Source organism: Tinamus guttatus, unplaced genomic scaffold (genome assembly GCF_059628265.1).
Source record: "Tinamus guttatus ecotype Peru unplaced genomic scaffold, ASM5962826v1 Tinamus_guttatus_pri_ptg000211l, whole genome shotgun sequence".
NCBI classification, from domain to species: Eukaryota; Metazoa; Chordata; class Aves; order Tinamiformes; family Tinamidae; genus Tinamus; species Tinamus guttatus.
The window spans coordinates 3,012,409-3,024,726 of NW_028288745.1; positions in this window are offsets into that span (position 1 = coordinate 3,012,409).

The following is a 12,318-nucleotide window of genomic DNA, read 5'->3' on the forward strand; positions in this document are numbered from 1 at the left end:
GATCCACAGCAGCTCTAGCAGCTCTGTGGCAGTAACTCTATCTATTATACATAAACAGTTAAATAGCTATTTACATTTTTCAGCTCTTTCTCTTAAGTCATCCCTTAGATTTATGTGTAGGGTAGTATTTGTTTGGGTATTTTCCTCTCATTGCCATCTGTGTATTTAGTTACTTCTGAAATTACCTAGTAACATATAAAAGCATTACAGTGTGAACATGAAAATATTATAATGTCTTCTGGGAATTCTTTTGCTGGACTAAATTATGCACTTGAGTTCAGACCTGATTACATACTTTAAGCGCATTATTATTTAAGTTTGCTAATATATAAGTTACTTGGGTAGTAAATATTTTTCATTATGCTTTTGAATAATTTCCAAATTGATTTGTGGTATTAGTCTCCAATAACAGGATTTTGAAACATTTCTCGATGCTTGTTATAATTGCTGGTTAAATTGATTTTAACCTTTACTAGAGATTCATTGGGCTTCTGTCTAGAAGTAAAGTTTAAAACAGAGGAATAAGGCATAATTCAACCAATTCTTAGTTGAAAGATATCAGAAGATTGCAGGTTCAATATATCAGTCAAGTAAAAACAAAAATGAAGTTTTATAAATGTAGAGCCAAAAGGCTTGTTATGTAAAGGCAAATTTTGCAGTTTTGAAAAAAAGGTATCCTAAGCACTAAAATGGAGTTTGTCTTGTAAGCAGATCATTCCTCAGGCAAGAAAACACACTAGCAACCCAAGATTGTATTGTGTTACCAAGTAACCACGTGGCTATTTTAGTTCCTATGGCAAATTTATGAACAACCCTAGTTCTTTTTTTTTTTTTTTTTTTTAAGTGAACTTTAAAAAGTGAATTACTTCTAGGCTATCAAAAGAGGATTTTTTTTTCTCCAGAAGAGCTGCTTTTCAGATACCTTTGAAACTCAGCAGCACATTTCACAACTTCAAATACTTCTTTATCCTCGCAAGCTATTCTAGGATTTAATAGAGATCAAATTAAGTTATCTCGCCACAGACTGCCCCAAATCCTTGAATTTATGACAGGAGAGGGATCGAATTTATTATTGAGTCCTGGTACCTCACAGATATCATTTTTACACAGTAGAACATAGTATCTTAATGTAATTTGGATACTGTCTCAGGGCAACTTAGCTTGGATGAGATTCTGCATTCAGCTGGGTCAGAGGCTAGGTCATTTGCCCAGGGCAGAAACTTGTGTTTCTTCTTGCTGTTTTCTTTCAAGTAAGCATTGTCCCTTTTTATTATGATGGTTCCTTGCAATAATTGCAGTGCTGTATGGTGTCACACTATACTAGCCAGTCATCTCTTCTAAAATATTTTACTACTTTTCTCTAGCCAACAAATGTCAATATCTAACATCTTATGTCTCCTGACACAAGCTCTGTTTTCAGCTTTCATATGACAGCAGTACTAATTAATCGTGCATCTTCTGCCACTCACTGCTGAGGATGCTGTTTCCTGATTGCTTGGTGGTACTCCAATTTAAAGTGTAATTTTTGTTGACATCATCCTGGTCCTTCTAGGTCAAACACAATTATAGGTGATTATAATTACAATTATAGGTATAGAGAGTAGCAGTGGAGTGATACTATATGTACTTCTATGAAAGGTGGATAATCTTTGTATGAACTTAAGATCAAGTCCAGATAGTATGATCATGTTTGGGGCATTAAAATACATTTCTTCAGTATTTATGGAAAACTCTGTATTATTGTTTGTCAGAATAATAGACCAGAGCAAAAACACACTCCCTGGTCACGACGTCTGTAGACTATTTACTAAACGGTTCATAGCTAACATTATTTCCAACATGTACTTCTTTGGGTAGTTATGCGTGAGCGAACCATCATCGAGCAAGGGCTGACTAGACAGCCCTGTGGATGAAGAGCTGTATTGCAACAGGAAGCTGCTTATGTCCCCAAGCTTCTACAGACCTATGCACATGTTTAATCTTGTACTTGCATGACCATGTAAACACATTGACCACAAGAAAGCACACTGAACAGCATGTACCTCATCTAGCAACTGCTGAATTTCCAGAAAAGAGTTTAAGACATTCATTTTTTTTTAACATACAGTCTCTCCGGAGTGCTTTTCACATAGGCAAAACAAACAAAGTCTTTAAGGCTTGTGTGTTTCACCTGTTCTTCTCTTTCATGATTTTTTGCACAAAGGGCAAGTTCTTCTTGCAGAGTGTGTGGTGGGTATCACCAGGGAAGCAATTCCACTGCCAGGGATGATTGCTGGGTCAGGCCTTGTCAATGCAGATGAAAATTTGCTATTAGTATTCTGTACCTTGCTGTTAATGAACCGTCTAATCAGGAGCTTTCTGTCTGTACCAATCATGTTCCTCTGAGTGTCAAGGTTACAGGAGTGCTTGATAAAATTAGGCAAATAGTGTTTTTACAAAAGCATTGAGATATTAAGTGTTAAATGGTTTGTATATTTACTTTATTCTTGTATGCTTTCCACTTCAGCAGAATTGTGATGTGTTAACAGACTTACTTTGTTCTCTTCTAATCTTTCTCTTCTAAATCCTTTTTCTTTCCTTCAGAGTGAGATAATTCATAGAATAAAGCAAAAAGTCTTAGAACTGTAAGTATTGCTTTTACATTGAAAAATCCCTCCATCTCTATTGAGATAACTGAATAGGCAAGCAATATTTTCAAAGGATTTTGGAAGAGATTTGAGCTAATATGTTGCATAGTTTTACCTGATCAGTGCTAAATGGTTTCAAAAGTAATTTGGGCACAGAAACCTCAGCAGACAACTGAATAGGAAAAAAAGAACAATCAGGAAGCCAAGATTTTTATCAGTAACCAAAATGGCTTGTTTTTAACACAAACTGTACTTGTAATTACTGCACTTTAGGTAAATATTGTGATTATCTCATGAACAGGCTACTATCACAATATCCTGTAGAGAGATTCACAGGAGATGCAATAAGAATTTTGGTTTTAGGAAATGTCCTGTGTAGAGAATATTAATGAATTATTTGGTTTTGTAGGTGGAGAACAGGGCTGGGGGGCAGAAAATCAGTGGTCTCCCTAGTTCTGCCTCACCATCCTTACAGGTAAAGCAAGCCTGTTTTGTTTTCAATGATTAAATCCTTCTGAGGAACTGCAATGTGCAAGCACCGTATTCATCAAAAGGTCATATTTGAAACAGGAAAATAGAGAAGCTCTCTTGATTTTTCTGATCTCTAAAATCCCTTTTCTATATTTTTGCTTTTCTATCTTCTGTCATTGTATTGGCTATTTGTGACAAGGTTTTTAAAAGCATCTGATGATTTGGGGCTCTTTAATTTGCGGGTTTCCAGTTGAAGGACATGACTTTCAGAAAGCGCCAAGCAAAAATTCCCTGCAGGCGTCTCTGAAGTGTCTCAGCATGGGTCCCAGCAACTGCAGAATTCCTGTTGGAAACCTTGGCCTCTGTGTTAAAGTACTGGGTCATATTATGGGATGTGGAACAATAGGTAGTGCTAGGTGCCCCAAAGGGATATCAAGTTCTGCTAAGTATCGGTTAAGACAGCATTCATCTTAATGCCAATGCATTTTGTATATGCCAGAGTTTTGTACCAAATCAGATCTTGAAAGATTGTCAGTTTGAATTACATTGTTCACAAGGTAAAATGAAATATCCTGGCTTCCAAACTTGTGTTGATTCAGAATATTTCACACCTATTTTATCTGCTGGGGGTGATACTGACTTCAGTGCAGATGACATGCATGATGACATGGTATTAGCGAGTCCCACACGAGTGAAAGGAAAATATCCCCCTGATGGACATGGCCCAGCTTACTTGCTGTGAGGAGGGAGAAACAGCCCATGTTACTGCTGTAATTGATTTATATTCTGGTAGTGTCCTGGGGCCCCTTAAATCACCAAGCAGTTTGTTGCTGAATTCAATGCCCTAAATGCACCTTGAAGTTTGGAAGGGGACATGCTGTGAGCTTTGGATCAAACACAAGCCATGTCAGCTTGGCCACCTTCACTCCTGCAGCTGTAAATTCAGATTTCCATATTAATTTAGTGAAATGGAGTAATATAACATGGCCTTATATGACACTCTTTTAAAATAAGATCAGAAATCAATAAACCAAAGTAAATCATTATCAAATTTCATATCGAGATGATAATCACAATCTACTAATTGGTCAAGAAATGAAATTCATTTTTTGAAGGCTGTGCATGCAGCTTATACCATATAAGCTGTTTATTATATCGGTGTCTCTAGAAACAACTAATTTAAGACTGTACTCTTTGTGGTTATTTAACATAATTTTATAAAATACAGCATTTATTAAGGACAGTATCTTTCTAAATGTAAGAAGCTCCACTGATTCTGAAACTAGGTGTTGCATTTGTAACTCAAGACAGGAAAAGATGTGCTTATATCTGGCCAAAGTTGATGAAAATCTGAGAAGTCTCTGGCAATAATAAGCGAAAAAATTATCAGCTCTGCAAATCTATGGTGACCATAAAGTAAGCACAGTTGTTTGAGACTGCAAGGCCAACAGTGACTGCAAGAGCTGTTTCTTGAGAACTGGGCAGCAATGGGGTGAGATGGAGGTCCCTGCTGACAATCTAGTCTTTGAAGAGGAACTGGCCAGGTTCTAAAAGGTCAGGCTTTTAGAGGGCAAGGATTATTTCTTTATTTTTAAACTGTTTCATTGCAAAACTGTTGGAAAAATATTTTGACGATTTTAAATTAAAAGTATATAACCTTCCGAGATTACTTTTGTTTTCGAAAAGATAATTTAAGAAGTGTTTTTAAAAGGCTGCAGCCTAAATTAAGATTCATCCAACCAAGTCTTTCAACTAATCCAAGCTACAATTTATATCATATATTTTCAAGGTAGTAAACAAATCATAAAGATTTCATCTTTGGTTTGGTTTGGCAAATGGAAAATATTTTCAGAGGAGGGAAAATCATTCTCACTTTGAGATTTATTTTTAAGTCTCACCACCTTATCTTGATTCAAATAAAATGTCCTAGTGGAAACAGAATTTAAAAATCCTTATACTAGGACTGAATCATCTGTTGCCCCACACAACCAATACACTCAACATCCTCAGAGCATCTAGAGTTTTTCTGCTTGACATTTGTGAAGATACAATAGTGTTAATGAATGGTAATGTTTTACACAATCCTACTGTAGAAAGGGATAGAAGTGAAAATAAATAAAATAATTACTTTAGAGGGAATGTTATTGGCTTTTTGTTTAGGACCATTACTATGAATTTTCCCTAATTAAAATTAATCTAAGAACCAATTCACCAATTTTAGCTGTATTTACTGGAAAAGTATACACCTTTCCAAAAGGACATAATATTAATCTTGGGAAAATAAATAAACACAGCACAGAAACCCGGTACAGCTGACTGTACCCCAAGAAATCACTGAAATGGGTTTAGCTGCAAGATTGCAGGCAGCTTGTTCTGTTTTTTAATTCAAGAAGGCAGCAGGATTATTCCAGGATTATTTCCTAATATAAATAATATAAAGAAAAAACATCCTGCTGTTGTATTTATACTTGCATTTTAATGGCTGAGTTGACATTTAATTGTTATTACAGTTTTTATTTTGGTTTGCATGAGTTTTTTGTAAATGACTCCACTGCAAAGATTTCTTGTGCAAGCTCCTTTGCTGGGCTTTTGTGCATACTGCATCACTAACCAAGCAGAGTTAACTCTAAATTTCTGTTTATTTTTACTTTAGCACCCTTCTTCCATGCTGTGCACTTGCACAATCCACATTCTAACTACCACTTTTTCTGACTGCAAGCAGGTTTATCTTGCTTCATGTCTTCAATAGCGGCATGAAAGCGTAATTAATTTCCTTGTAATCTGTCTCTTGATATTAGAATCTAATTATATTTTCCTGTGAAAAATTTGTAATTACCATTCACATATAATTAAGAAATCAGGTAATGAGTGTCACCTAAGATAAGAGATGGACTTGACAATCTCACTTATGTTGTACTGATGCTTCAGAAATAGATATAATGCTCCTGCTTTCATTATGCAGTGTTTTTTTTTTCTTGCAGGGAACAGAACATTACAGGACTTCACAACTGCTGCCTTTCCTGCTGATTGTAAGTAAACTGGCAATGTATCATAGAGTATGTAACTTGCTCTCAGACAAACGAACAATGATAGGAAAAATGTTCATATAACCGTGTAACATCCTACTGCTTTTACAAGCAGGTGTCTTTCAGAGAAAAAAAGGTATTGTAATAAATGTTCCTATGAATTTTATAATTTAAATTAAATAACACCTACAAATTATACGGATAGGAATTAAGGACAGCACAGAATAGCATTTCAATCTCCCTCTCTGCTTTGAAATACAGAGAAATGCCTTTTGAACAGAGAGATGAATTTTGATTGCCTAACAACTGTAACCATGTGAAGGTTCATCACAATGGAAAGGCAAAGCAAGAGCTCTAAAAGGCTACACTGTGCTGGCAGGCCAATCTGACTGCATTTTGCTTCTTGCTGTTGTTCGAGTTACAAATGGAACATTATCAGATGAAAGGTTTAAAAGGTGTTGCTGATTTGTCAGCTTCATATGCTAATTTGTCACCTTCTAAAGAAATATCATTTCTGGCCTTCTAATTTCTTATGTGTTCTGAAACTTCTTTGCATTATATTTTGTTTGCAAAACCAACAGGTGAATCTGTGTTTCTCTTAAGTAACAAGGAGGGGGAAAAAAACCACACTGTACATACATATTTCTGTAAACATAGCGACATTCTGTTTTCTGTTGGGCAATGTAAGTGTTCCACAAGTCAGTGACTGGTGTTGCATCCAGTTCAAGGAGCCATACATTGGCTGTGATGTCCTAAGAAAGACGCTATGTTATGCTGAAAGACCTTATTATTATTATGCAAAGACCTTTTCCGACTCAGCAAGGGAATTTCAGGTTCTTTGGTATGCAGAGCTGTACAGAAGATCTGTGTTGTGGAAAGTGGGAGTTGCCTCTGTGGCAACGAAAGTTTTTTTTTGTATGTTAATTCAGCAGAGTGTTCATGTCTCCATGCATAAATAATCTGGTTGCATTACTCCCTACTCTGAACAAGATATGCTGGGTAAGAGATGGAGGGCAACTTGGTTCATGTAGAACTTTAACGTAGATGGACTGCTTAGAATATTAGTCATCCCTACGTAAGCCTAACATACGCTTAGTAGCTCAGAAGGAGCTAGCGAGGTCTCTCTCCCTTGTGTCATCCTGAGCAAAGCATTCCTCAAGACCACGGAGGGCTACGCTCAACGGAAAAAGAATGGGCTTTGGCACACACAGTGCCTCATTTATTCAGCTCTGCCAGTTCCTTATGGTTAACTCCCCAATTCTCACTACCTCAGTCTAATACTATGTCAGCTTAAGAACATTATTTGTTCTTACGTTTCAAAGTAATACAAAGGCTCAAAACTATATCTGTATGTGGGTGCTAGACACAATGCCTAGGTCCCTATGTATCAACATGAAGCCTTCATCTGAGGCCTCTCAGAACTCCTAACTTCATGTTTTCTTTATATGTGAAATGGAAATACTTTTCTTGGGGGGAGGAAGCAGTGAATGTCTGTCAAATAGCTACAGAGATGAGAAATAGGCTCTTGTATCCTGTGGCCCAACAAACAGAACCAGGTCTGATTGTAATAAAACTCCAATTACCTAACTCTAGGGGAGGATAGCTGGCATTTCTCCCTACCCCATGATTTAATTTGGCCTGTCAGCCAGAGATAATTGGTTTCTGGTTGACTGAAAAAAGTGACAGTGACATCAGCTCTCTGCTACCCTTCATTATTGAAATTCTTGTTTATTATAATAGGGCCTCAGCACACTGCGCTCCTGCAGAATTTACAGGTCTCTCGTGCAGCGCAGTGGAAAGGCAGCAATGTGAGACAAAGAGAAACCATTTCAAGCTGTTTATCCCATACATTTTCAGAATACAAGGATTTTGAGAGCCAATATTATTTCTGTACAGGAAAGTCTGGTTTTACTTTTTCTTTTTATACTAGAAATTTTATAATATTGTTGCAGTCGTGATAGTCTAGGGCTATAAACAAAGCAAGTTTTATAGGGAAAGGCAATATATTTTATTAATCCAACTGATACAGTTGGAAAAATAAATATTTTTGCACACATGAACTCTTCTTCAGGCCTTCTCTCAAGATCTCAGGAGCTTTTTATGCCCCAAGATTTTTTTTTCATATGCATAATCTGAACTAATAAAAGATACTAAAAGATACTGTATTTCTCCTCAGGTCTTGGCTGCATTATAGAAGAACACCTCTTTGATGCTAATGGTCCGTATGATAAAAGGTTTAATTCTCCCTGTTGGAAGTGCAGCCCAAAGGAACAGAAAATTGCTGTAAATCCTTGTTTTCTGTTTGCACAACTTCAAGCAAGGCGTACAGCCTTAGTTTGCAGTGCTTGAGATTTTACATCAGATGGGATTACATAAAGTGGGATTCTCCAGCTGGTATATTTTCCAAGTGCAAAGGTTATGCAGGGCATCCAAGAATCTACCATGGATTTTCAATCCAGTGGTTTAGCGTTTAGTTTTCCAACAGGTTGACATCAGCTTTTCTCAGTTCTGGTGTTAGTCATTCTTATTCAGTCCATACCAGCAGACAGCATACGCAAGGGAACCAAGTTCCTTTCCTCAGGAAAAGCTGGAGAGAGTCCAAGTAAAGTCCCATCTCCATCTTTCCCTGGGTTACACTTCTTGGAAGGAGTGGGGTTGGTAAGATTGCATCTGACCTGCTTCTCTAAACATTTCAGTCACATCCGTTAACATTTCAATTACTGTACTTTGGATGGGAAAGAGGAGAACAAGCTTGCTCAACAGGATTCAGTTGCCAAACGCCTATAATAGTATGACAAAGCTCCAGTGGGTTAGTGCCCCACAGAGAACTGGATCGGGAAACTGAGGTGGTCTTTTCATAGCCTATTTGAAAGAATTTCTTGGCAGTGGTTTCAGGAATGGACTCTAATTCAACACTGTTGGCTAGAAAACTTGCTGAAGTCTCTGGACAATCTTATAACCCTTTCACTTCACAGCCTAATTTAAAACATTTGTGTCTATGTGGTGACTGGCAATAAAATAGAGGAAAAACGTTGGAACAGAGGAAGTACAGGCTTTGTGGGTTTCTCCCCAGATCGCTGCTGAATGCAAGGCAGCAAGCGCACAAATGGATGGAGAGCAACATGGGTAACGTTTCAGCAGTGTCGAATGCCGTGAAGCCCTGACACGGTAGAGACGTAAACTCTCTCACCTTAGAAAAGTGACATAGCCAAAGTGATGGCTGCTGTTTAGAAGGGGATCTGACTGGTTATGCCACTACATCTATAGCTGGGTGCTTGCTGTGAACAGCTGTTACAGAATATTTTGGGGTATAAATGAGACTTGCTCTCTTATCCTAACAGATCCTTAAATTTGCATTTTTTTTTTTTTGGCACTTTAATTTCTGTCTGGTTGGCAGCTGCATGTTTACAATCAGAGAGGATATTCTATCTGCTGCTTATTGCTCAAACTGTGTTTGATATTGTTATTTCTAGTTTCTTTGTAACTTTGAAGTGAAAATTTTGAGCTGGAGAACAAGGATTTTGAGATGAAACCACTTCCTCCTCTGCACAAACTGTCTTTTCTTAATTTCCAATAGTTCAAGAATGTTTGTTTATTAAGTAAATTAAATACATTATTTAATAAATCTTGTTTTCTTGGACAACATTCATGTGCAAATGTGTCTCACTCAGCTGAGCAAGTGCTTCTTCATTTTGACTTTTGGCAAGTCTCTAAAAATACATTAGAAAATGGCTTTATTTTCAAGAATGTTGTATAAATGTATTATCTACTGTAATTTGGTGATCCCTGCAAAGACAGTCAGAGATTTTTACAATCTATAAGTAATATAGATTGTAAAACTCTGCAAACCACAGTATATAGGGCTAAAAAAATGTATTACACATTCTAAATGTTTAGGAGAGCTCCTGAAAGTCAGTGTCACAGAAAACAGTGCACTCCCTATCACGTTATGATTAGTATGACCCGGACAATTAACTTCCTTGGTATCACACTACAAGCATTCAAAGACTTATGCCGTTTGTCTTTACCTTACCTAAAAGCCAAGTTTTTTATCTGACCTGTGTGATGGTTATTCTACTAACAGTGGTGAAGAAGTTCAGCACGAGTAAGTATTGGCACAATAAGGATTAATACAGATATATTTTGCCTCTGCCACTTTAGCTATGTGAGAATTAACACCAAGAGAACCACGATGACCTGGGAATTCAGGGACATTTTGTGTCTGGAGGATAATTAGTGTACCAATGCTACCGTGCTAATGGATCACTTGGCACTGTATCATTTTTCTTTGAGCTAAATCTTTCATGCAACACAAAACAGAAATAAGTGTTGGGCAGAAGGAAAAAGTGTTATCCGGGCTTGTGTTCAGCAGTGTATCTGCTGAATTTGTACATGTTGGTAGTCAGGAGAGAGACTGTAGTTTTGTCAATGATTTGTAGTTTGCTGAGAACCGAAAAGTACAAAGTAAAGAATATCAGCAAAAATAACTAAAAAAGTTATAGTAAATTAAAAAACAAAAAAGGCAAACAAAACAAATTGAGAAACTTGATTTTAATTCTTAAATGGGAATGGGAAGAAAATCATGACTTCAGACCAATGTCCATTTAATAATACACACCTTCAACTTTTACTTTCTTTAACTGAGGAAAGTTTGGATGCCAATTCTGAATTTTAGTGATGCTGATAGAAAAAAAAAATGCCCAGAATAGTTATGTTTGGGCACAGTTCTTCAGTTATCTATACATCTCAGTGAAGAAACACAGTCTTTTGTTTTTGAATGGAATAAATAGCTTGCACTAGCAATTCAACTTCTTCTCGTAAAGCATCTTCCAGCTCTGTGCAGGAATATAAAATTTCAGGAAAAAATCATGCTGAGTATCTAGCAAAATGGTTTTCATTGAGCTTGTATATTTTTTATATATTTCACTAATTAAAACTCTTAAAGCACAGATGTATTTTCAAAGTGAGCTTATTTGCTATGGAAACAATAGGACCTAAGAAGCCAGTTATCTGGCTAAATGCTGTTTTTCACAGAAGTATTGTTCAGAGCATAGTGAAGTGTAAGGTTCAATGTAAAATTCATATCACATTGCTCAAAACTGAGTTTTTCCTTTCCGAAGTAAAACCCAAATAATAGAGAAACTTATTTTTGCAGTTCATGTAAAACGTAACTGTGCTTTTATAGAAATGAATGTTGGGCAAGCACAAGCAATATTCTAAAACAGCAGATGCCCAAATATAATTAGATTTTGCCTTCTGTACAAGCAAAAGCAAATTAGTATTGATTGCTCTATTACTCCTTAATGGTGCCATTTTTTCACTTCAGCAGAAGTGCTAATAATTAAATGAAACAAGTGACACTACTTGCAAATGTTATTTCAAACACTTAATCGTAAGATATTTGATTTTAATTAACTTGGTGTTACAATGAAAAATTAACTACTAAGTAACTGTAGACTTTGATGAGAACTTTTAAGAGGGCTGTGAATACAGGCAGTCATGTTTTGAGAACTTCCAGTAGTTTTATCAAAAAGATCAGTTAATGCCTGGAGCGGGAGGAAAAAAAAAAAAAGGTACTGTTTATTATCAGAAATATTTAAGTTTTCAAATCACTGTCATAAACAGACATGGCAAATGCTGTGGAATGGACTAGCCCTGCATTAAAATGCGTTTTTGAAGCTTTAATTAAAGCAGAGAACAAACAAAAACCCCTTCATTTTCAGTATCACATTGTCACCAGGATTTAGTTTTCTTTGGAACGCTAAAAATATGATGGATAGCCCTAGCCATACACTGATAGACTGCACCCCCAAGCGGCCGTATTCCCGAGCTGCGGGACTCTCATCTGTGCGTGCTTTTTGGCCCTGAGGAAGGCATGAGAACGGCGGAAAATTCACAAGAAGGAATGCGAACTGCTTTGAAATCTTCAAGTAAAGGCACTGTAAGCACCAAAAAAGGGCATTACTGGGGAAAGCGACAGCTAGAACGCCCTGAGTGATCTGTAATGGAGAGCGGCTGCCGAGACGCTCCCTCAATCAAACGCGTCTTTTCCTTGCCCCTCAGTGAACGCGCGCGGCAGCGCCCGCCTCGCGCTGGCGGCGGGTAACGGTCACCACGGCCCCGGCCGCCCCGCCCCGCGCATGCTCCGCGCCGGGCTCGCAGCGAGGCTGCGCGTGACGCGCGGCGCCGGAACC